This window comes from Phyllopteryx taeniolatus, chromosome 10, assembly GCF_024500385.1.
Source record: "Phyllopteryx taeniolatus isolate TA_2022b chromosome 10, UOR_Ptae_1.2, whole genome shotgun sequence".
Taxonomy (NCBI): Eukaryota; Metazoa; Chordata; class Actinopteri; order Syngnathiformes; family Syngnathidae; genus Phyllopteryx; species Phyllopteryx taeniolatus.
The window spans coordinates 10,798,580-10,823,440 of NC_084511.1; the positions used below are offsets into that span (position 1 = coordinate 10,798,580).

The window sequence follows — 24,861 nt, forward strand, 5'->3', positions numbered from 1 at the left end:
GCTGACAATGCTCCAGAGCTTGACAAGTAATACACAATTCTACTCATTATTCAAAGGACATGTTTTGTCTGTAAAGTCATCATTTTCCCTGCCTTGATTGAGTACGTCAGACTTTTTCTTAGTCCCAAGTTTGCGTAAAGTTGAATTACCACCTTTATAACCTTGGTCTCATGCATGGATTCATCTACAGTAAAATACATCCATCCATCCATTTTCTGTACTGCTTATCCTCACTAGGGTCATGGGCGTGCTGGAGCATTAATAATATATGTTTGTACCATATTTCCGCAAATATTGGCTAGGTGTGTTTATTTATTTCACCTGCAGATTTTAGGAGACATTTTTGGACTGATGTTAAACAATGTTATCAATGTTTTACAAAATAAAAAGGACTGTTCTGAAGAAAGGCAGTGAAATGGGGAGAACTCAGGCAGACTGGGATGAACACAACATTGTGAAGTGATCATGTTGGGTCTTTATAGGGCTAATTGTCCATAGAGACATCTCCGCGTAACGTAAGATCATCTGTAATACTCATTTATCACATGCAGTACAACTACAGACTTGTCATGCATAATTTATTTGAGACTGTTAATGTGCCTCAGTTCTACTGGTTTGGTTAGCAACAGAGTTCCGATCAAATGGGGAGGTAATGTGTCATTATTTTTTCATTTAATATATTCATTACAATCCCTCAAGGGTAAATTCAAAATATCTTAAATATTTAATACACGTGTGACTAATAAACTTTTTTTGTTTGTTTGTTTTTGGTTTTTTTCCACTTGCTGGAAAAATTTGCAATTTTGTTTGAGAGAGACACTTATTAGTCTAAACACCCAATTACTAATTGGAGGGAAACATCTATTGGAGAGAGAGACATTATTTGGGAAGATATGATACACAATAAACACTCAACAGGCAAACAGTTATTTAATCGATGATTGATCATTGATGGTAAGGTGTTTTTGTTTGTTTTTGTTTTTTTTATCCCCTTACTCAGACTGTTTTTCATTATGTAGGCTTGTTTCTGCCATCTTCTATGCTGCTTTAATGTACTGTATAAATTGACATTCTTATCTCTTTGGAACAATGTGAATAGCCAATGATGATGAAGAAATATTGTGCCCTTACCATTTTATTGACTCTCTCTGTCCTCATAGGTGGTTATTGAGACCATAATCATGTGACGTTAACCATAGGAGTCAATATTTTCTTACTGTGACCCCATCTCAATATCAGCAAGCCAATCTCGCAAAGTGTCATTGGCCAATTTGCCTTGTTAACGTCACTCCAGAGATGAATATGTGGAGCTCGACAATGCAAACCCAAATTATGGGTGCTGAGTACCGCAGTGACGCTCTATCTTGACAATGCGGGAAAAGAAAAAGAGAAAATATGACACAAATGTTCTCATGAATCAATTTAGTCTAAGACATAGCCAAGGGCAAAGTACTTTGGTGCCTTGGAGAGAGAGAAATGGAGACTAGGAGAGGGGGGGTTGGCTTTGAGGATATTAATACTGGTGTGAATATATCCATTATTCCCCATTCATTTCAAGGCACTGCAGCATAATAAAGCAGTGGCCGTTTTCCATTTAAACTCATCGATGTACTCGGCTCTGTATTACTTTGACAAAATGCCTTTCTGGATGAGCAGGAAAGCAGAAGAGATCGTTTGTCTTTCTGTTTCAATTGACTTGCGAGGGATCCTTGGGTTGAGACGATTTCCTCTTGTGCTGAAGCAGAAAGGCTATCGAACAGACGGCAGCTTGCAGAAGGCTTAATTTGGGATGAAATATCACTGCTAGTAAGCCACCAGTATTTTTGAACTTTTTCATTGGAAATAAAAAAAAAAAGATAATTCAAAGAACCTTAAGATTAGCATGTGACGCTATGACATACTTTTTGATGGATTCGCATTTTGGGGTTTGTTGACAGGACCTGGACTTCGTAAAGAATGTAGTTCCATATTGTCTAGGAACATACTTAATTATATAAATAAAATGATGTGCATAATTGAAGGACATCAATCAAAAGAAATGACCCAGATGTGTGTAAAATAAAATTTAACATTTTTCACACAGCTTCATGTTTGGATGTTTAGTTTTAAATTACGTTTAAATCATATCTTCATCAATTTAGATATTCTACTACTGGTGTCTCTGTCACTTGAGCATCAAATCCACTGGACCATTAGTCATCGTTGCCTCACAGCCATGGCTGGAAATGGAAACAATTTCCTCACTGGCCGTCTAAGGGATACTCGTCCCTGGACCCTGGAAGTCGTAATAGAGAAGCATCGGGGAGGTCAGCAGTGGAAAAGGACAGTCTGTCATGAGAAATATTAGGAAATCAACCTGTCTAGCTTCCACCAGCTGTGGATGAGTGATGACTTCCCGAATTTCCTGACTTCCATTTTTTTTCTTTGTTGCTTCATCTTGGATCAGACCAAAAACAAGTGTATTTCTTTTTTTTGTTTCCTTCACAACCTCTCATTACTTCAGCATGTTTGGCTAGCGACTACAAATGTAGACTTTTTAATACAAATAACCGTCATGAGGCGAAGAACTGTAATATTCTCTAGGTAGACCATGCATTGTCCTCCAACCCATTAGCAGTGAATTCTCTTACAACCGCTAGTAAGAATCAGCAGTACCGCATCAATGACTAGCATGCCGAGCATTCACGTTCATTGCTAAGGCTTTACCCTGGCCCCGTTAAGCCATGACTTGTACAAAGCACGCCTACCTGTTTAATCAAATCTGCTGTTGCCAACCACAGTATGTCCCTGCCCTACATTGGGAACATGCTTGCAGAAGATAAGTGGTGTCTCACTCCCCTCCCTCCTGGACATTTACAACACCTGCCTAGCCTGAAAAGCAACATGCTGCAGAGTGATCCCTCCTCCCATTCTTCAAATAGCACCCTCGGTCCCCTGGCATATGGGAGGAGATAGCTGAATCTGATCAAATCTACCATGAGAGAGATTCATCAACCAGGCTGTTGAGAGACCTTGTGCCTAGTAACTCCAAAAAAGTCTCTTCCACAAACTATTCTCTATATAGCCAACAACTTTACTTAGAAACACAGGCCACTGTATTACTGTAATATAAAATAATACAATAAACTGACTCTTTATCATGCATTTCCACATTTTGCAAATGTAATCCTGACAATCAATTTACTGGTCCCACACCTAATTTGGTGTGCAGAGTAAGTTAAATTTCCCAATGGCAATGGTAACAAATTATACATTGCTTTCTTCACAAGTTGTAGTTCATTTGCTAAGGTGTCAAAATTGGCTACGGATCAAATTCAAGCGTGCAGTCATTGGACAGTTCAAATGAGCTGTGATCTGGTTTTTTAAAAAAAAAGGAAAAAGTTTTCACCCTATCATGATGACTCGAAGCAGGAAGTTCTTGTAATTATGCCAAAATGTACCAGAACCGTGACCATTGTTCTGTTGTCACATGGTATCTAATCACTTTCGTATCATTAGTCATGTTTATGAGTGTCGTTGGTGGTTATTCCCAATATTGTCAAGGGTGCTGAACACCAATTCTTGAGGGAGACCATTGCTTAATGTCAGTTTGAAGGACGTGACTAATGATATACATCATACATCTGCCTCTCAAGATAATCTTGGTGAGTGAGGAAACAGTGAAAGATGTTGAGTATGGTTTGGAGCAAGTGATGATTGACCCACAATTTGACTATGGCCTTAAAAGTGTCGTGTGTTGTTTGATGTTTGATGTGACTGAAGTGAGCAATTGATTATTTGCTGCAAATAAGCTAGCACAGACTTCACAATAGCTGGTATTGAGTCAAGACAGCTCATTGATGGTGTCAGCTGCTGAACCGCTTTCTCCAAAGTTTTTTGGTCAACTGTATCAAATTCTGACATGGTAATTAATATTGTTTTTCCTTTGTGGCTTCAGATGTAGTATTATTTTATCATTTTGCTGATTTGTGTTGATATTTAACCTGATGGATTGTATTTTTTCACTAAAATTGCATTTATCTGCTGTTAGGAGTTCTGGAGCTATCTGATTCAGGGGCGGGTTGTGAGCTTGTCAACCACAGCAAACAGAGTGCGAGAAATTGTTGAAGTTCTTACTGATGATTTTAGAATGTATTTTTTTTCCCATGTTATTGTCAACATGAATGTTAAAGTCTCCCATAGTACTCATTGGCATGACATTTTGCCAGTTACTATTTATAATAATAGAGAGATTTGTTACAGCTTGTCTGTCAGGAGATTCCGATAAGAACTAACATAATTGTAAGGATCATTGTACAAATGTGCAGGAAATTGAGTCTTCTCAGGGGAGATCGCTGCCTCCTCCAGATAAGGCTCCGTCAAAGCAGTATGACAACGGCTCCGCAGATTTGTAATTGTGACTGAATCCCACCTATTTTTGATGTTTTCTTTTTTATTCTGCTTTTGTGATGTCTAAGGTCACACAGTATTTGAATAGGTTGTGTAAATGTTAGTTACTCATTTTCTAATCCAACAAAGGTGATTTTCTAAGGTGCCCTCTTTGGGTCACTGGTCATTCATTTTCAAATCTACCAGAAGCAGAAATTTCATTTTTATTTCATAATCCAAGGATGAGTGATCTGGCTTTCTCTATGTTAATTATAATTGACAGAAAGGACAAACTCCAAATGAAAAAAAGAGAAACTCTTAAATTTACTGAAATTATGCATATAAAGTATGTTGTAAAGTATATACATTTTAGAGTTTAAGACAATACGCCAATGGGGTGGGGGTGAGGGTTGTGTGGTTAAATAGTATGGCTAGCCAATGGTGGCTTTGCGGAAGCCCCATTCTTTTTCAGTCTAGACACAGAGCGGTGAAAGACTACGTAAGAAGAGCTGCACTGGGTTTAGTTTGATGCGCATATTAGTATTAGCTAACATATTACGCTTCTGATAGGCGGCACCTTATTGATTGCTTGGTAAATTTGTCAATGCGATGTGTGTGAGAGGCATAATTGTGTTTGCTGCTTCTCCATATACAGGCCCACACAGTTACAGTATTGACATAGTGTAGTTGGGCACCTTGGCGCTTAGTGTGCTTCGCAGTTCGCAGTCACGTTCGTTCACCATTTCTAGTTCAGCCCCTACATGTTATGGTAACAAAATCCGCTATCACCATTGCCCCAGCATTATGTGGGGCAGGATGAGACTAGACCCCCTGCTTTCAACAAGACAAGAACGCAAGTGCGTAAACTGGTATAATAATTAATCCTTGGGCTGTTTGACCAACACATGTCAAAGTCAGCGTATTAAGACGTCTGGGACTTGTCTCTTTAAGTTGAAAATTAGGATGAAATGTGTCATGTCCTTTCAATCAATCTCGTATTGAAAAATATTCCTCTTTTGTACATATTTAGTTTTCTGAAGCTGTCAGCACGCAGTTTGCCACGAGCATCACGCCAGACATGTTATTTCCCCACGCATTGGCTGCAAAGTGCCTTTGTTCTTAACGTCATTCCGCCGCTCTCTCATTGCTTTTATTGACCCACACTTTGGGGGGAAACGTGTCTGAGGCTTAAATGCTGTCATAAACTGAGTGACTTTTGCCAACCTCTGTGTATCAATGCAGGTGGGAATTGATTTTGGATCCTAAATTGGGTCTTTTTTTTACCCTGGCTGCCATCAATATATAATTTAAAATCATTGCCTCCCCGGAGCCAGTGCCTCATCTGGCTTTTTACCACCCCCCGTGGGAGTTACAGTATATGTCCCGTTCCCTTTGGTGGCAATGCATGCCACTAGGTCCATGATCTCTGATGATTTATAGGCACTCACTTGCTGCATTGCAGCTGTCACATTTTTTTTTTAGGGCCTGCTAAGACCTCACTCATCTGTGAGCCTAAAGAAGAAGATAACATCTCCATGCCTCGTATTGTTGGTGATTTGTTTATTTGCGAAGGCCTAAGTGGCCAAAAGTGAATTTGTATTTGTAAAATGGGTATCTTCTCCCGTGTTCACTTTAATCTTAGACAATCATTTAATTCCTGAGAGGTCACTTATTTTGACAACAGCACCCGAAGGCTCATTTGCACGCTCAATATCCAATTAACTTTGCTGAAAAAATGAATAAATAACATAAATGTGTAGTGCACGTCATGCAACCTTTTTGATATTGATGATGAACTTGAAATAGCAAATATTGTCATATGTTTTCATCATATGATTTTTAACTTTACAAATAAATTGTGAATTTGAAAATGGCAACACTTAACATTGAAACATTACATTTAAATAGGAAATAAAATATTTGTATTCATTTAAGCGTAGCGTAATAATTAATCTATATGTGTCATGGTTAAATGGTAAATTATAAATGGAGTAAAATGTATAGTGTTTTTATCACCACTATCACGTTGCCCAAAACGCTTTACGGAGGGTCACATTCACACACACATTCATACACCAATAGTTGAAACATATTTTAGTACAAATAAAAGTTTATTTTGGATATGCATGACAAACCATCCATTAAAAACATCTTCACATGCAACAGTTAATAAAGCATCCCTCCAGTGAAAAATATAAAGTTGCCTACGAGTTTTCTTTTCCAAATGCACAAAATAATAAGAAAAGAAAATAGCCCACCAAAGCCCACACATTATTTTACAGTTAACAGCAACACTATGGTGTCTTGGCAAGCTATTTTTTTCTCTGCTTCGCCTCAGCATCGCATACCAGCTGAGACCGATTCCTTCACCGAAAGTCTGTTTTTATCCCAGCAACTGAATCAGCGGTAAGGAGGGATAGAATTGATTGTTGCAGGCATCCATGAGATAAAGGCCATGATGCTGTCTGCTGTGTTTATCATCAGGTGGCCTTTTCTGTGTGTGCAGTGCTGCAATGTTGATGTGTTAAGTCATAATAGTGGGAGAGACCATTCTCAGGCGGTGTTGCCAATACAATTGCAGGCAGTGGGGATTATGTTTCATATCAAGCCCATTATTGTTGTCAACCGTTTGCTGTGCACTTCGAGGGCCTTTAGCCTTCACTTTTAATGAGTTCTGTTCAATGACCTTGAGCTTATTTGTAACACCTAAATTTACTCTGCGTAATTAGTCACCCCATAACATGTTTAGATTAACAAGAACTATCATCATAGCTTTATATCGCTTAAGTAGTTTGTTTGAAACGGCTGAAACCCCAAATTTAATCATTCGGAACCGGAAAAACACGTATAGTACAGTCATCTTAAGCCCCTTTCACACTGCTCATCCAAGTCTGCTTTTTCCCAGACTTTCCCCTGCTCACCATCCTGTTTGGCAGGTACTGATATGGAATGGGGTTGGCTGAAGTCGACCACAATTTTGCCGACTGCTTTCTTCATATCGGAGGCAGGAGGGGATAGTGGAAGCAACACACATAGTTTAAAGTTTAACACCCAAGACACTGCCCACGCTTCTTTGTGTTGAAAGCAATTGTTGCTGTTCCAGAAAGTAAGTATCTGAATGTGCAAAGGTATAGCAGCAGTGTAAGCGCACACTACAGACACATGAATGTTCTACTTCAGTGAATTTTATCTGAAAACAATCTAATCAAGTCAAATAAATGCTGACTCTACCATTATGCCTCTGATGCGTTAATTTGGCAGAAAGGTCGTGTGAAAGGGACTTTCATTTACCACCACGATGTTAATTAACCTTGAACCTACCCTATTGACCCCGCCACTACTGGGTCTGAGTTTATTATTCCACTTCCTCCTTTTGATTAACATGTTCCCACATGAAAACATTTACTGTTTGTAAGGATAATCTTGAGTCTATTCTAGATTTAGTACCAATAGCTGGAATTGCACATCCCTAAAAATCACTGTAGCCAGTTGAAATCTGTCTCCATATCCACTTTAATCCTTTCTCGTGATAATTCCACCTCTTGCAACGTATTGCAGGTACTTCGAAGTTGCAGATTAAATTTTCTTTGGCAGCCTACATTTGGAGAATAGTACTATGCGGTAATGGCAGAGACATGGCTGCAGGCTAAAAGCACCCCTACTAAATGGTGCCTAAATGGAAGCAGAGTATAAGGCTCCTTTGGGCTACATGATTACTGTACAAACACCCTCAATGTTGTTTGTCTTTTGTTGTTGTAATTGTTTCAGTTGCCTTCTTTCTGTCCACACAATGTTTCATTAGCCTACATTTAAGATTTTTTAATGAATACAGGTGTAGCCTTTGAAACAAAATATAGCTGCTTGCTATTTTCTCTACAGGGACATTCTACAATGTTTTAGCATAGAAGTATAATTATTGTTTTTTATAAATAAGTTTCAACATGCAGAACAGTTTTAACGTGCCGGGCGTTTCAAAATGTTGGTGTTGATCAAGGATATAGTTTTATCACGTATGTAAACAAGTTGTTTTTTTTTGGGTTGAATTTCCCTTAATCAATTAGTATATAAGGTACCAAATGAATGGAACCCACACTAATGTTGATCTGAAAAAGGTAAATGTGAAGCATGTATGGGGAAAATAATGGTAGTGAGATGCAATAAAAAAAAAAAAAACAAGCAACTTTTTGATCGGTACAAATATCTGACACAGTTTTTGTTTATGTATTTATTTAATTTATGTTTGTTTATTAATCAGTCGTGCACTTTCAATTTTGCCTGCTGTTAGAATTCTTAAGAAGCAGACATATCTGCCATCTCCGGATGAGAAATGCTAATGTAAAAAACAACGCTAAATGTGGGTGCTTTTATCAGAGCTGAAACTTAGAGACACAGGCACATATAAGACACGCAACTCCATTCGTAACATGAGTTTGTTATGCTGTTCACCCACTTTGCGCAGGCACTGTGAGGAGAAATGACTCAGTGATTGGGAAATCTAATCGTATTTCTGGTAAAAACTAACCTTGAAAATAAGAACATAATGGATCCTCAATGGCAAATTTCAATGCAAAACCTTTTTCACCTTTTGGTAGAACACTAAGTCATTCTGAAAACACACACAAGAAAAAAAGTTTGAATTCCAAGTTGCGTCCCAGAAGTCAATGTCAGACAGTTTTCCTCGAGGCTAGCCCCGCATTCGTCCACATGTTGAAGTTGCACAAATGCTAAACAATTGTCATTTAAATGAAACCTCTCTTCTATGTTTTATGTGTACTGTATGTGTGGACCTTAGTCAAGTTAACAGCTTTTTGTTGAATAAAATTGGCATTATTTTACTTTTATGTCATCTCCTAGCCTAAATGTGGATGGCAAACACAAGTGAAATTGACAGCTCTCTTAAAGTGACACTTGTTTTGTCTCATCACCGCTTGATTGGGCTAGTATTAATACATATGTTATATCCGTATGTCTCTGAACAGGTTTTGTGTCCACTGAAGTTTGGTTGCTAAATCAGGACAAATGTGGTTTCTGTAAGAATTGATCTGACCTTTTATTGTTGTGAAGGGATATGAATCTCTCCACATGTGTTATTAATTTTATTTTAGGGTGTACAATAGGTCCAAATTCATGCATTTACATGTAGGTTGAAGCATAACAGCAAGCAAAAGTAGAACAGGTACGAACTCACAGCTCAACAAATGTGTTATTTTTAGAACCAAATTTGTAGTCCTTGCAAAGTGACAGACAAATGCTGTAATCCTTTTTGTCTCAATTACTCAACTCATTTAATGCCAGCTGTTTTTCATAAATTGGGAGAGCCAGTGCCAGCCATTTTTGACAATTTTGACTGATTTTTGAAGGCCTACAAAAACTGTGTTCTATACCTATAGAAATGTGGAAAAAAGAAAAAAAGAACCCTTTTCTTTCATCAGGAAAAAAAGTACATTTCTACCTTTTACCGTTCTTTTGTAAACAGCAGTTGAACATGTGTTTCTTGAAAATACCTGTTTCCAAGAAAAAAACGGAAAAAAAGAAATTTTTGTGAAACGATGCATTTCATGCAGAACTTTCACTTTGATGCTATCTTTCTTTTGCTTTATGATAGCTCAAATATCTATCTTTACCTACTATATAACAACATAAACAAGACAAAAAAGGGTATTTTGATTGCAAAATAACAGTTTATTTACAAGTCTAATACATACATTTTCAAATTGATGATGCATGAACTTTGAAATATGTACAGCTGTGTGCGTGTGTGTGTGTGTGTGTGTGTGTGTGTGTGTGTGTGCGTTTGTGTTGGACTTTTGTGGGTTCCCAGTCAGCAGACATCCTGCCAAAAAGACCCCCGCCACTGCTTGACCCACCGCCTGTAAATGATAAAAAAATAAACAATTAACATAAAAATGAAACATATTATTGCTGCAGTGTGGATGAAAATAATGTTTTCACCTTTCTTGCCAAGAGGTGTGGGAGTGCATCTGCAGCTGGTTGCACCAACTTCAATTTATCAAAATGTGCACAATTACCACAAAATATTTTTGTTGCAGAGGAAAGTTTTTAAAAAATCTACATTTCACGCATCACATTGTCTGAAAATCCATCCATCCATCCATTTTCTGAGCCACTTCTCCTCACTAGGGTCGCGGGCGTGCTGGAGCCTATCCCAGCTGTCATCGGGCAGGAGGCGGGGTACACCCTGAACTGGTTGCCAGCCAATCGCAGGGCACATCGAAACAAACAACCATTCGCACTCACAGTCATGCCTACGGGCAATTTAGAGTCTCCAATTAATGCATGTTTTTGGGATGTGGGAGGAAACCGGAGTGCCCGGAGAAAACCCACGCAGGCACGGGGAGAACATGCAAACTCCACACAGGCGGGGCCGGGGATTGAACCCGGGTCCTCAGAACTGTGAGGCTGACGCTCTAACCAGTCGGTCACCGTGCCGCCTGTCTGAAAATCATATTTCTATAATTATTTTCTGTCTATAAATAAAAGAACGATACTAAAAAAAATCTATCCAATTAATCTAGCTATCGATGCTCAACGTTTATGTCCACAGGATGCATGAATTGTAAACCTGTATTATCATCAGACAAACTGTCTTGTTTTTAGTGCACATTGCATGATAAAAATGGTAAAATTGAGTCATCGTTCATGCTATGGATGTTAGCTTTGAAGTTAACAAGTTCATACCTCTTTGGTGACTTTCTGGGGGCTCATGGAGGATGCCCTGCTGCTCCCAGATGATAACCCGGATCAGGCTCATTGTAATCCGAGTCCGAAAGTCCGATGGCAGTCCACGTTTCGGGGGAAGTGGATCGGGATATGGTCGCAATCTCACCGCGAGACTTCGAATGCTCGGCACGACCTGTGTTACACGGCTTTAAATCGTACATCATCCTTTCTGTTTTAGATTAAACTATATTTATCAATGGTCTCTAACTAGGGCTCACCGTGTCTCTCTCTCCCAACTACGACCCTACAACGCTCCACCACGTCACATGGGTCTTCATCGGATATGGTCTTCTTCTGACGTGCTGACAAAAACACTGATCAAAGCTACTGCTGCCATCTGGTGTCGATTTATCATACTAAAATCCTTCCCAAGCCTTAGATATGTAATGTGTAGCTGTGCCAAACCCTCTATTACATCCATCCATTTTTTTGTACCGCTTGTCCTCACTAGGGTCGCAGGTGTGCTGGAGCCTATCCCAGCTATCTCCGGGCGAGAGGCAGTGTACACCCTACAATAAAAAAAAAAAAAATAAAAATACTGAAAATTTATTCATACGTCTTTGGCACTAAACGGAGGGGTTTATAAAGGCGTATTAATACGTTTTTGGCAGTAAATGAGTTCAGAAGCAATTAATCATCAATCAATTTAACACTATCGCTCACTTCTTCATGATCATTGAATCAATTATTATGGCCACTCCTAATGTTCGAATGAAATGTTGTAGATTTTGAAGGACATTATCAACTTGTAAACTGTACTTTGATCCCATTTTCTAAGGTGGTTTTGCATCTGTTGTAGCAAAGCAGATTCTGAGTTTAAACAAAATGCAAAGCTGCAAAGCATATGTAAAAATGATCAGTCTTAATTCTATCACCAATAAAGAAATTTTGGAAACCACACACGAGTACAATGTGTTTGCGGGTGTAACATGAATGTCAGTGGCTATTACACTGTCATCCTCTTGGCCCAAAAAGTTAAATAATGGTTACCACACAGCAGTCCACATAGATTGTTTGTATTTGAAGGTTGAATATTATTCAGAATATTTACACTTGCTGATGTGGGGTCGCTTCGGCTGCAAGTAATCTGTCATTGTGACACTGATAGCCCCGTCACTTTGCCACACTGAACGCACCATGGGCTAGATGATGGCATAACATACCTTTGCAAGATTTAGATTGAAGACTTGGCTTCGACTAGATAATTCATAATGCATTTCTTCTTCAGCTGCCAAATGTCTTGTATCCCGTTTTTGGTTCTTCCAGTCAGGGAATGAACATAATTCATTGCATTACCATGTGATGATGGAACTGGTGCGACCCACTACCTGAAACATGCCTCTTCATCAGGACGGCTGCTGAACTTAAGCTAATTAAGGAGCAACTGTCTGTTTATGCTCTGGAAATATATCATTTCAATCGAAGGCACATCAACAATCAGAGATGCCAATCATGGGAATGGGCAGGATATCCCGGGTTCGCAGAGCTCTATTTGGAAAATGTTGAGGATCTCTGATGGAGACTGTAAATCAATCAGACAATGATGGAGGGATGATATTTCTCACTGTTGGAGTACTGGAATGCAGGGTGGCGAGGTCACATGGTGGGGGTGCATGATACGTGACATGGTCTATGAGCACAGGCGTGTTGACTTACTGTATAGCTTTCCCTTATGCCTATATCAAGCTACAGGATTTTAGCCCCGATATTGACCCGATTTGATAGCACGGGTGATTTCCCAGATCGAGCCCGACATATTTTGTCGGGAATGACAAAACTTAAAATCCTTGGTCGTGATCCCACAATAAAAAGTCAAGCATGTTTGATTTTGTTTCTGGGATATCTTCCATGTAGTGTGACATACAGTATTGACAACTCTCCGATAGCGCACCTTGACGTCGACGGATAGGATTCAGTATTGTGACTGGCTGTTAATATGAATAACAGCCAGTCACAATACTGAAAAAATAATTATTGTTGTAATAGGTTAAACTAACTTTGTTTATTTTTTTCATGAATTGATTATGATTCAGTTACTGGTTTGGTCCACAACATGTCAGGAAATAAGTAAGGTAAGTAAAAGCAGATGTTTGTAAAAGTCTTAGTTTGATCAAACACTAAAGATAATCATTCTGCTTTCATGAAGGATGACAGAAATCATTGAATATTTACTGTTGAGAGGCTAAATTCAGAGGATTGGACAATGTTAAGTTAAAAAAAATGGCTCTAAACAATTCACCAATTATCAAAATAGTTGATTAATTTGATGTCAAGCATGAATTGTGACACCTCTAAGCTGTACCCAGTCATATCAATTAAAATATTATATTATCAACAGTATTTGATGCCACAGTCACTGAAATAAGCTTCTTAATTCACTTTTCTTTTGTTTACTCGCTTTTGTTGTTGTTATAAAACGGCCGTTTTGGGGCACTTGGGGAGGTGCTGCTGCTACTGCTGAGCAGGGAGGTGCTGCTGAGCTGACATTATTTTTCTCATTGATTTAGTGGCATTCAAAGACATTTTAGCTTCATTTGAGTTGCAGTTGGCAGTAGTGTGCACTCGGGGTCCATATGTACCTGAATATAAACACATCAGGACACGAGTGGTCAGTCATGGCCATTTCTCGGTATCTGTTTTTTATGGGCTGTACTAGCATTCAACAGAACTTGGTCTTAAAGGTATATGGTGTGTATGAATATATATATATATATAATCTGCAAAGATGGAAAAATTATTGGTAGGCTCCTAGCGTTCAACATAGTCCACTAATCTACTTTAGACAACACGCTTATCGAGGTCATCAGATATGTTTTTTTTTTTGCTTGAGATCAAACCTCAGAAGTTTCAAGCGGCATATTTCCTACTTTCCAGAAGTCTGGAATCTAGCACACTGACAGTAACATGGTAGACTCTCATCTGCCTGTTTCAGTTCTGTTGATTAAAGTCATTACATTAAGTATTGTATATTTTTGTATGGTTGTTTTGACTGAGCTCAACCTCTTAACTCTGTTGAAAGATAAAAACAAAAGATTTATTAAGTGGATAGGAGAAGTGTGTCAAAAGTTCTGGTTCAGGTGTTCCTTCATTCAGACATCAGAAGTGTCTCTCATAGAGGAAGCTGTTGAGCCATGAATGGATCACAGAGGGACTACTGAAGGGGAAAGCAAACAAAACAAGATAATAAACACTCATGTAAAAGACACTGTGGGTACTGAGCAGGATGTTTTGATTATGAGTTTATACAAATGAGTAAAATGACAAAATCTTACAAATAAGGCACTTATTGAATGCATTAAATAACTCATTGCTAAATGACCTTGACACTGTCTTTGTGGAATACATTAGCAGTTTCCTTCGATGTCACGTTAAGGCCTGCATTTTTCAAACTGAAACAAACTAGAAGCATTCAGTAGGTCATAGACCTCCACCAAGTCCAAAGCAACCTAATTTGCTTCTAAGCTAAGCTTCTGTTCAGTCTGTATCTATGCAGTGAGCTCAGCCAGGTTCACCTCTACCCACCCTATCATCATTATATTTGCGATATTTCACTGGATTGTTTATTCGCCAGTCAAGTAAATAAATGCTATATGATAGGCAGACACTTCTCGAAGATAGCAAACATCCATCTAGACAGCCCTGTTGTCCTTACCTACACAGCAGCCTTATAATACCTTTGAAGAGGATTAGACTTCTTAGCATATAGATGGAGTGTGCTCTTCATCGAGAGACTTGGTGGCTGTAAATTAGTGACAGCATTTGTTTGGTTGTTGTTTGAGCGAATCTGCCTCATCGTGCAATGACATTTTGTGTCAGGTTTTACACAAGGTACTATATAATAACGGCGAAAATGTGCGGTCCGATGACAAGTATCGCTAGCTAAATGTTATACAGTATATGCTTTACTTTATATCTGGAACATGGAGAAAAGTTATTCACTTACCTGTATGTATTTTTTACATACAAACCACACCATGGGAAAAGTTGGAAATACGTTTTCCTTTAGACGGCTGTGATACTCTGATCAATGAAGATAAATACTTTAGTTATTTAGTCCATTCATTACAATCTACATTACTGTGCAAAAGTTATCGCCAATGTATTTGTTGTTTGAGCAGTGCTATAATGGCCACATATGTCTTTAAGTAGAGCGAAGACTTCAACCAAGGCTGAACTGTTCATACGAATGAATAATTGTCATACTTGTTTTGTAAGTCTATCTGTTAGTTAGTGGGCTACTTTCTGGTTTATGTGGGTAATGAACATGATTCCGGGTGCTGGACGGGTGACTCAAACAGTTTTGTGGAAACAAACTAATATTTTCTGGCTTATGATGTCAAAATGAATGTTCGGAAAAAGATTCATTAAGATATACAAAGCTACTACGAGGCTAATGCTTTTGCACAATATTTATTTTTTTTCATTAAATGATGGGTGAATGAGGTGAGTACCTGCTGCCAGTTTACCTTGACTCTGTTTTTATCCATGTTCTCTTCTTCCACATGCTCTTTTGCCATCACATTCTCAACCTTATCTTCTCCCACATTGTCTTTTTTTACGTTGCCTTTTTCGCCATTATCTTAATTTGTATAGTTTTCCACCATGTTTTAATGTTTCTGTTTGCTTGTTGCCTTTCAACATTTTTTGTTCTGTTTGTTGTCTTCACAAACATGTCATTTTTCATGTTTTAGCCATTAACGTTGGCTTGCCCACATTGTCTTTGGTCATCTTCCCTGTCTTTTTCCACTTTATCCTAATTTACATGATCAATATCTTCGTCCACGCTGTCTTCATCCAAGTTTTCTTCATAAGAATTGTGTTCCCCTTTCAGCAGGAATCAAAGATGCTCCATCTGCACGAGTGAAATTGACATTGTTGCCATGACAAGGCAGCCACATTGTTCCCTCTGATTACTTGTTATCATGTGATGTTAAAAATGGCAGATGTTAAGGTGGTAAATGCGGTTAATGAGCAGTGCCAAAAAAAGGTGACAGAGGCAAACCCTTCGGCACATTTTTAGCATTAAAAACGCTTTTGTTGTCATAATGAAGCAAACTTTACAGTGGCAAATCTGATTGTAAATAATAAATTGCTAAACTACTCGACGTTGTCACACATAAATAGGGTATATAACAACCACACAATGCCAGAACATAGACAATAGTTCCCAGTTGATTGTTTATTACCTCGACAACATCCACACTATGTGGAAAATAATAATAATTTCTCTTAATTTGTCACTTGTCACTGTGCTAATTGCATTGCCAATCCTTTTTTCTTTTGCTCCATTTCCTGTTTTAATATGCATTTACTTTAATTCTTCATGTACAGACAAACATCAAAATAATAAGAGCGTTTGTCCCCTCCCCAGAGTGAAAACATAAGGTTCCAATGGCTTATGTTAATGAAATAACAGAATTTTAAATACATAAATAAATGAGAATATGGAATCACTTAAAAATGAAAAAAGTACTGCACATATAAAAATAAGTGACTTAAAAAAAGTGAAAGGCAATGACATTCCTTGTCTTTAATTTAAATTATTATAAACTGTGTGCTTTGCTTTATTACATAGTAGTTATGCAGTGGGCTTTACATGAACTTATCTTTATCATAACACTAGTTTAAATCTTTGAAAAAATAAAGACATGTATGTTTCATCAAGTAATGCAAGATTCACATAAGTATTGTCCCAGGCGGGACTTAGTGAGTAGTTTAAAAAAAAATGTACTTGGATAAAAATATAAGAGCAAAAATATCACTGCTACCCCAAAAAAAAAATAATATTGCACCTCAGACCTTTAGAATGGAGGTCATGTCTGTGAGACATTATTCATTTTTGCAGCCCCCACAGCTCCAAACCAGTGCCAGATCTCTGGAGGAATTTCAAATGGAGTCAATTACAATATATATTTCAATGTATGGGAAAGTTTAGACATTGACCCAGTGGTGATGATAACTATTCCCTGGGAGGTCTTTGCCCTCTGCAGTTCAACACGCAAGAAATTTGCAGGTTTATTGGCCACTCAATACTTTGTCATGAACTTCTAGAATCTACAGTACCTTCTAAGTACACATTTGTGGAGGCTAAAAAAGTGTTATTTGAGTAACTGTAAGTGGTATTGACAATGGGTTGGGCATATTTGAAACAACTGATTGTTGATTAATAATGTCAGGAAACAGGAAGTCAGAAAATGCAGAGGGGAGATTATCTCAATAAAAGTACTTTAAAAAATGACAACTGAATTGATTTTTAAACAAACTAAGCGTGCTGCAACTAACAAAAGTATAGGAATACAAATTGACTTAAGTGGGGTACAAACAAAATGACAGTTCAACGGGATTTTAGCATTTACCCCCTTCTGATGAGCAAATGTCCAACTGTCACGTGTCTTGAAAAGATTATCCAGAGAGATTATCCTGTGGTGTGGGTTGTATTAGGAGGGGTGTTACTCACCGATCTGCTCAGAAAACAGTTGGGGCCAAATATAGCAAATTGTAAACCTGTTCAATAATTACATTTGCAAATCCTTATTTGTGGCCAACACCGAGTTGAGCCGAGCTATGGACGGATACAGGAGCAACTGGTTGTGTAGTGTGTTTGTATAACACGCAACCAAGTCATTGCCCACAATAAAAATGACACAAAGGAATGTAATGTAATGTAGTAACAGTAACCAGATAAGACAGCAGTTGGCCTAACTTCTTCTATTTCTTCTGCTACTACTAATCTTTATGTTTATCTGTTTTGGGACTAGGAAACTAATGATTGTCAGTGGCAATATCAATTTAGGTGTGTGTATATGTGTGTGTGTGTGTGTGTGTGTGTGTGTGTGTGTGTGTGTGCGTGCGTGACGTGTTGCCCATTTTAACTACACAACACACTATAAGAACTGGAAAGAACCCCATTGATTTTTTGTTCCCTTTTTCTCATCATCTGTTTGATCTCTCACATTTTAAAAATCCATTAATTTTGGTTCAACTTTACTAGATGGCCAATTGCCTCGCAAGTTGAATAAACAACTTTGAGTGATGATGTACCGTATGTGACTGGTGCAGATGCTCAAAATCTTTGTGGCAAATAGAGTTGACTTACTGTATATAGAAAAGCATCAATGTAAAACTATTTTTCTAGATGAAATACACTCAGCCTTTGACATCCATAAATAGCAATGTCAACATAGCTTGAAGTCGAGTGGAGGTTGGTCATTGCTGCACGTTCTAATATGTCTCTACTTATGAAGATGACCATATAACGTGGTTTATGGGGTTGAACTGTCACATAAATACAAGCACATGAACACTATCATTTAACTGGAGACACTCCATCCGAGTGTAAAAAAATAAATAAAAATAAAAATGTGCAGCTAAAGCAGACAAAAGGGAAAGCAGCTTTTGTATGTACGCTTGTGGCTCCTCTTTCGAAACCTAAGAACAGTCTCTGAAATGTTCTCTATGCATCAATAAGACGCAGGTCTTGCTGACAGCAGTCATTATTATAATTTTTAAAATCTCAGAATTCCTCTTCTGCCTGGAATGAGGAAGAGTATATGTAGCCTCTTATTCCCCCTGTTCCTCCTCTTATCCCCTTGAAGTATGGAGTCAGAAGATAACAGTGTGGCCATGTTTTGTTCTCTGAAAATAGCTATGTTATTTCTGTGGTAATTTTAGTAATGATATCACAAAAGAATATGCGCTACATTCTGCACACACTAGCTTAATCTGCCTCAAAACGGCAGAAATCGCAATGTACAGTACAGTGCATCTGAAAAGTATTAACTGACCTTAAAAAATATTTTCAAATTGAGATATTTTTTGCTCTACCAGGGCCAAACAACTCAGCAGTAGGTTATGCAACTTTCCTGTCGGCACAACACAAAATTGAGGGAGGAAATTTGAGCTTGCTTTAAAGATTCTATCAGTGTTAATGGGGCAGACCGGGCAAAATGGTGCCTATGTGAAAGGGAATGGTGGTAAGACAGGACAGGGGTCTAAAGTGTCACACCTTACCCTTCCCTGCTGCATCGAGGTAACATTGTCACCCATCAAATTAAATGATTATGTGATTCTGAGTCTCTGTGTAAATTGCATGCAGTTAAGGCAATATCAAACATTTCTTGCACGTAAATGTTGGATACACTACTAATCTGATAAGGTTTTCGACCATGTGCCTAAAATGTCAGGTGTTTGTTCCCAGTGACTGTCCTGTCCTCACCCTCCTGCAATTTTTGTCAATACATGTAATCCAGATATTTCGTGGGTTCTTTCTGGTTCGTGATCACGGATCATTTGACCGAGCAGAAAGCCACATACAAGTCGCATTGTCCATAGTGTCTCAGTTTGCATTCACAAATTATGCGAGCCACATGCCCCACTCCACCGACACGCCTTCCCATGAGGAAGCAGAGTCTGGGGTCTCTGAGGCAGGCTTTCCTATCTCTGGGGTGGAGGTCACCAAGGTGGTTAAAAAGCTCCACGGTGGCAAGGCCCCAGGTGTGGATGAGATTCGGCCGGAGTTCCTAAAGGTTCTGGATGTTGTAGGGCTGTCCTGATTGACACGCCTCTGCAACATCGCGGGGACAGTACCTCTGGATTGGCAGACTGGGGTGGTGGTCCCCCTTTTTCAGAAAGGGAACCGGCGGGTGTGTTCCAACTACAACTTGCAATTCAAAAACAGCGACCCCAAGTCCAGGCTGCAGTGTGTGCTGATATCCATGACATCAGTATACCATTTTTCGTTGCTGTAGAACCATATAGCCACCTTTTGTTTTCCCCGATAGCTTTATGTCGCGGTCCGCTTAGTGTAGTTACGGTGCCGTCGGGGATGCGTTCACAAAGCCAAGTCTCTGTGAAGCAGAGAGCGGCAGAACGTGCAAAGTCTTTATTGATCTTTGTTAGGAGATGAAGCCTGTCCTTTTTTTTGGGTACAGAGCGTAGATTTGCGAGGTGAATCGACGGAAGCGGCATCCACACTGTCAGAGCTTAACCTGCATTCCGGCACGCTTTCGTCTGTGGCGTTGTCTTCGTCTTCTCCATGCACCATAGAGTGCAGTCGCTCAACTCGTCGCACCTCTCGTGAGTAACTCAGCAATAAAACTTTGTTGATTTGTGGAAGTTGGCAAAAGAAGGTCCCGAGGGTACTCCCCAGTGCTTAGCAATTCAAAGACAAACGAAAAAGACAAAAACATGGTCAGTACTAGAGAGCATGTTACTAAGGCATCCAGGCGCCATCTTGGCTTGAATGATAGTCTCCTTTTATGACAAAAATAGTTGTAGCCAGTAGAGATAACTGACTGCAGTTCTTAAAATTACTACAGTACATCATTGTTTTCATTATGTCTTAGGGATGGGAATTAGGGATGTTATGCTTGAGCCTGTCTGCTCGAATCTGATTCAACCAAATGAAGCGGAGGAGTGGAAAAGTGGTGTTTGGTTCAAACGTGGAAAATCACGTGATCACCGTTAAACAAGGACTTGAACAATACAGCACTGTTGAACTGGGTGGGCCTGTCTGCAGCTCATTCGAAACCCGTTTAAATGTATCAGAATCACTCGCCAAATGGAGTCTTTTTGGATAGATTTAAAGATTTTTATTGATGCAGTACATCACAATCATTTACAACAAACAAGCCAAGAAGGGAGAAAAAAGATTTACATGACAAACCTTACCTTTCAAAAAGCTTAAGAGGTCACCTAACACAAAAGAGTGGGTGATCGCCATGGATGAATGTATGAAAAGTGCTGTATAAATACATTTGGTTTCGATATAACTTGTAAAAAATGATTTATCCTCCCAATCTGTAGGCACCTATTATGGGACATCACATTGTAGTAATAGTCACTTTGGAACATTCTACCAAAGAACACAATGACAATAATAGAAAACTAGGTCTTTATTGAACATGTAACAGTGAGACACATGACAGCCATGAAAGAAGCTTTGTCAACACTTCCCTTGAAGACCAATATGCCGGTTTCGCCAACAGATGGAGCTTGTTTTAAGTGTGTCAAATGCTTTGACCCAGTTAATTATTTGACGCCGACTGTCTAAAAGTCATTCATTGCTTCATAAAGCCTTGGTTTCTCCATCTCAAATGGGAAGTGAGAACTGGTTCTAAAATAAATGATTGATTGGAATCGTTCGCTAAATTTCCACTCAGTTCCCTTATTTTGAAGAAGAAGAAGAAGAATCATCTTTTTGTGTCTTATTGACACCAGTACAGGACAATAATGTAATTGTGCATGTTTTGCAGCTTAAGCAAGGTGTGGACCATCTGACTTTCACATTATATGTGGTCTGCAAGTAGTATTTATAGGCTATATCACGAATCATTCTGAGTAAGGGTGCCAGATTGCCACTAAAAAAGACACCAGTTAAACTAGACTGTAGTAAAAAACAACACCACTTTAACTATTAAACTCTCTGTACAAAATAACACATTAAAAATCTATTGTAACACAGTCAAAACGTGATACAATAATTTTAACTATAGCAAAGCATTCTGGGAAACAACAAATTCACATTTACCGAGTGTTACACTACAATCCGCCCTGCCAGAAACTGCGACCACAACTTTGCCTTGGCCTCTTAGATGCAGTGTGGTGCAATATATGCATGGCTCTACACGTTTACTGTAAACTAAGAAAAGAGTAGAAGAAGAAAGTCACAATAATAATAACTTTAATCAACTCATTTTCACAGATTATAAGAATATATTATATATATCATTATATATTACCTGTCTGTATGTGTTACGGCACGGTGGCCGACTGGTTAGAGCGTCAGCCTCACAGTTCTGAGGACCAGGGTTCAATCCCAGGCCCCGCCTGTGTGGAGTTTGCATGTTCTCCCCGTGCCTGTGTGGGTTTTCTCCGGGCACTCCGGTTTCCTCCCACATCCCAAAAACATGCATTAATTGAAGACTCTAAATTGCCCGTAGGTGTGACTGTGCGTGCGAATGGTTGTTAGTTTGTATGTGCCCTGCGATTGGCTGGCAACCAGTTCAGGGTGTACCCCGCCTCCTGCCCGATGATAGCTGGGATAGGCTCCAGCACGCCCGCGACCCTAGTGAGGAGAAGCGGCTCAGAAAATGGATGGATGGATGGATGTATGTGTTACTACAATATTTGGGTGTGAATATTTGTTATTTGAAGGTAAATCCCTCCTATGATCTAATGTTCATTTTAGCTAGCCCATCAATAGGGTTTTCCATTGAGTGTTAGCATTAATCTGACGATCTCTAAAACGATGTTTGTCTTATATTTAAATATACAATGTGTGTAATTATTTTTGTTGTGATGTTGTTGTTCTGATGTCATTAATCCACATTGAATTCTTGACCTTGCATAAATAACTGAAGACAATTGTTTGTTCGGTTGACATGTTATACTCACAAAGCTTGTAACGTTGAATTCCCATGAACGCTGAATTCAGGTAAAACACTCAAATCCTCAGAAAATGGTACCTTTGAACCAAAATGGCTGACAGCATAGGTCCATTGCTAATTTCCGTGCATCCTGTCATGAGAGACATGAGTGCCGGATTTTGTGCCAATCGGATGCACTGGTATTAAACCTATAAAGTTTCTAAAAAAATCAAAGAAAAAGAAGAAACTAAGCGAGTTCAATAACCTAAGAAATAGGTTGATCATCTAATCGAATGGTGGGTGCTTAGTAATGGGCAGAAAATCCTAACCGGCATGACAGTGTATTTAAATTGTTTGTATACAATACATACCCCCTTATACAATTCCTATATTATCGCCATTAAAGATCATGAATTATTGATTGAGACATGAAAAGAAAAAAAATAACATAATAAAATATCTGCAACATTAACAAAATACAAAAAGAACCTGTATCTACAATGTGACATTTGGTGATACTACACAACAGCAGCAATATTAGGACCTTAAATTATTTTCTAACTGCAAATGTCACCACAGTTAATATGATAGCATTCCATAACTTCCATGTTACTGTACGCTTGCAGCTACCCAACCTGCTGCAGTCTAATAACGCTAGTGACCTCAACCCTTTGCTTATTGTATTGCTACAGCACCACTAAACCCATCACAGTGGGGCTGTTACCATGCCTCAGTGTGTGCCTGTGTGTTCAAACGGCCGTCCACTCGAAGTAGCGTCCGCGGTTGTGCTGAAGGCTGAGCTTGTGTAAACGTGAGCCACAATGCTGCCATTCCATTTTAATATGATATATGATATCTAATAATATGATATTAGATTTTGTATACAGGTATATTGTGATTTTTACCAGTATCATAAAATATATTGTGAATATTTAAGTAAAGACAATTGCAGCCGTGTAGTGGTGCACGTTTTTTGTTTTGTTTTGTTGTCCCGCCTGGGCGGTGGAATTCCATTTTTTCTGTCAATATGGGGTGCTGTGTGTACATTCAGGACAAAAAAAATGAACTTAAATGATTTTAGCAAATGGCTGCATTATAACGAAGAGTAAAAAATTTAAGGGGGTCTGAATATTTTCCGTACCCACTGTATGTAATTGAAACAGGGTGTGGCGAAGCGAATATTACCCACGCTCGCCACGCTGGCAAATCCAAATTGCCTGCGTCAAAACTCAAAAGCCCTTCCTGATCAAAGTGAAAGTGAGCGCTCATTCTGCCGTTGTGAACAGTGTTAATGGTTTAGATTCCACCCCCAAACCCACCCTCTTCAATCCGCCGCCCAGCCGCAGCTTCCTATAAGCAGTCTGGCTCATGGGCTTTCCCACCTTCGGGGAGCAGCGCATCGGGGAAGACAAGACCCAATGCCGCTTAGTGCCGAATTGAAGCATGTAAATTTATTGCGACATACCGTAATTGCTCGTGTATAGTGCGCACCCATGTATAATACGCACCCTCAAAGTTGACCTAAACATTCTGAAAAACCCTTCTACCTACTGTATGTATAATGCCTTTTTACAATTCATGATTTTGCTTCTACCCATGTGATCAAAACATGAAGTATTATCTGTATTTTGTTCTGAAGTTAAGCACTGTATATATACACTTAATAATTTCATTTGTATTTACTTGCTCTTATTTTGAAATTCACAGCCCTACTTTTATTTAGTAAATTAGAAAACACACAGTTGTGCTCATATGTTTGATTACCCAGGCAGAATTTTCTTTAAAGAAAACATGAAGGGCCAGGCGAAACACATTTAATTTTATTTGAATGGGATTCAATTTCAACGGTCAAGCATTTCAGAAAAGCATTATCATTAAACAAAACATTACCATAAAGAGATTAATGATGGTTGTTGTTCAGTCATCAGTCATATTAAAAAAAAATAATAATAATATTTCACAAATTCTGCGAGGGTATGTAAATTTATGAGCACAACTGTACATATGCAGTATACCCCCGTCATATTGGAATGACCTACACCTTTTTTCTAACCACTTGGTGGCGGTGTCATATAAGTATGAAAGTGTACACCTTTCTCATAACCTCTAGGTGACGGTGGCGTTTTGGAATGAACGTGTACACCTTTTTCATAACCTCCAGATAGTGGCATACATTTATAAAATGTGAAAGTTATTTGTTTTCCAATTTTTGCCTATACCTATTTATAATGTGCTTTATTGACTTTTGACAATTTTTTGGCAATGTGCATTATACACGAGAAATTCCGGTACCTTTGAAGGGTCAATGGTCAATGTGTCCGGCAATTCACATTAGCTGCCTTCTTCATCAACACACAAGCCCCTAATCCCACTTTGGTCGTCATGC

At 38.7% G+C, this 24,861-nt stretch overlaps 1 protein-coding gene across 10 annotated transcripts in view; it reads left to right on the top strand.

The window, feature by feature from the left end:
* diaph2 (diaphanous-related formin 2) overlaps positions 1 to 24,861 on the top strand; it is a 563,702-nt gene that overhangs the window by 327,947 nt on the left and 210,894 nt on the right. The window lies entirely within an intron of this gene.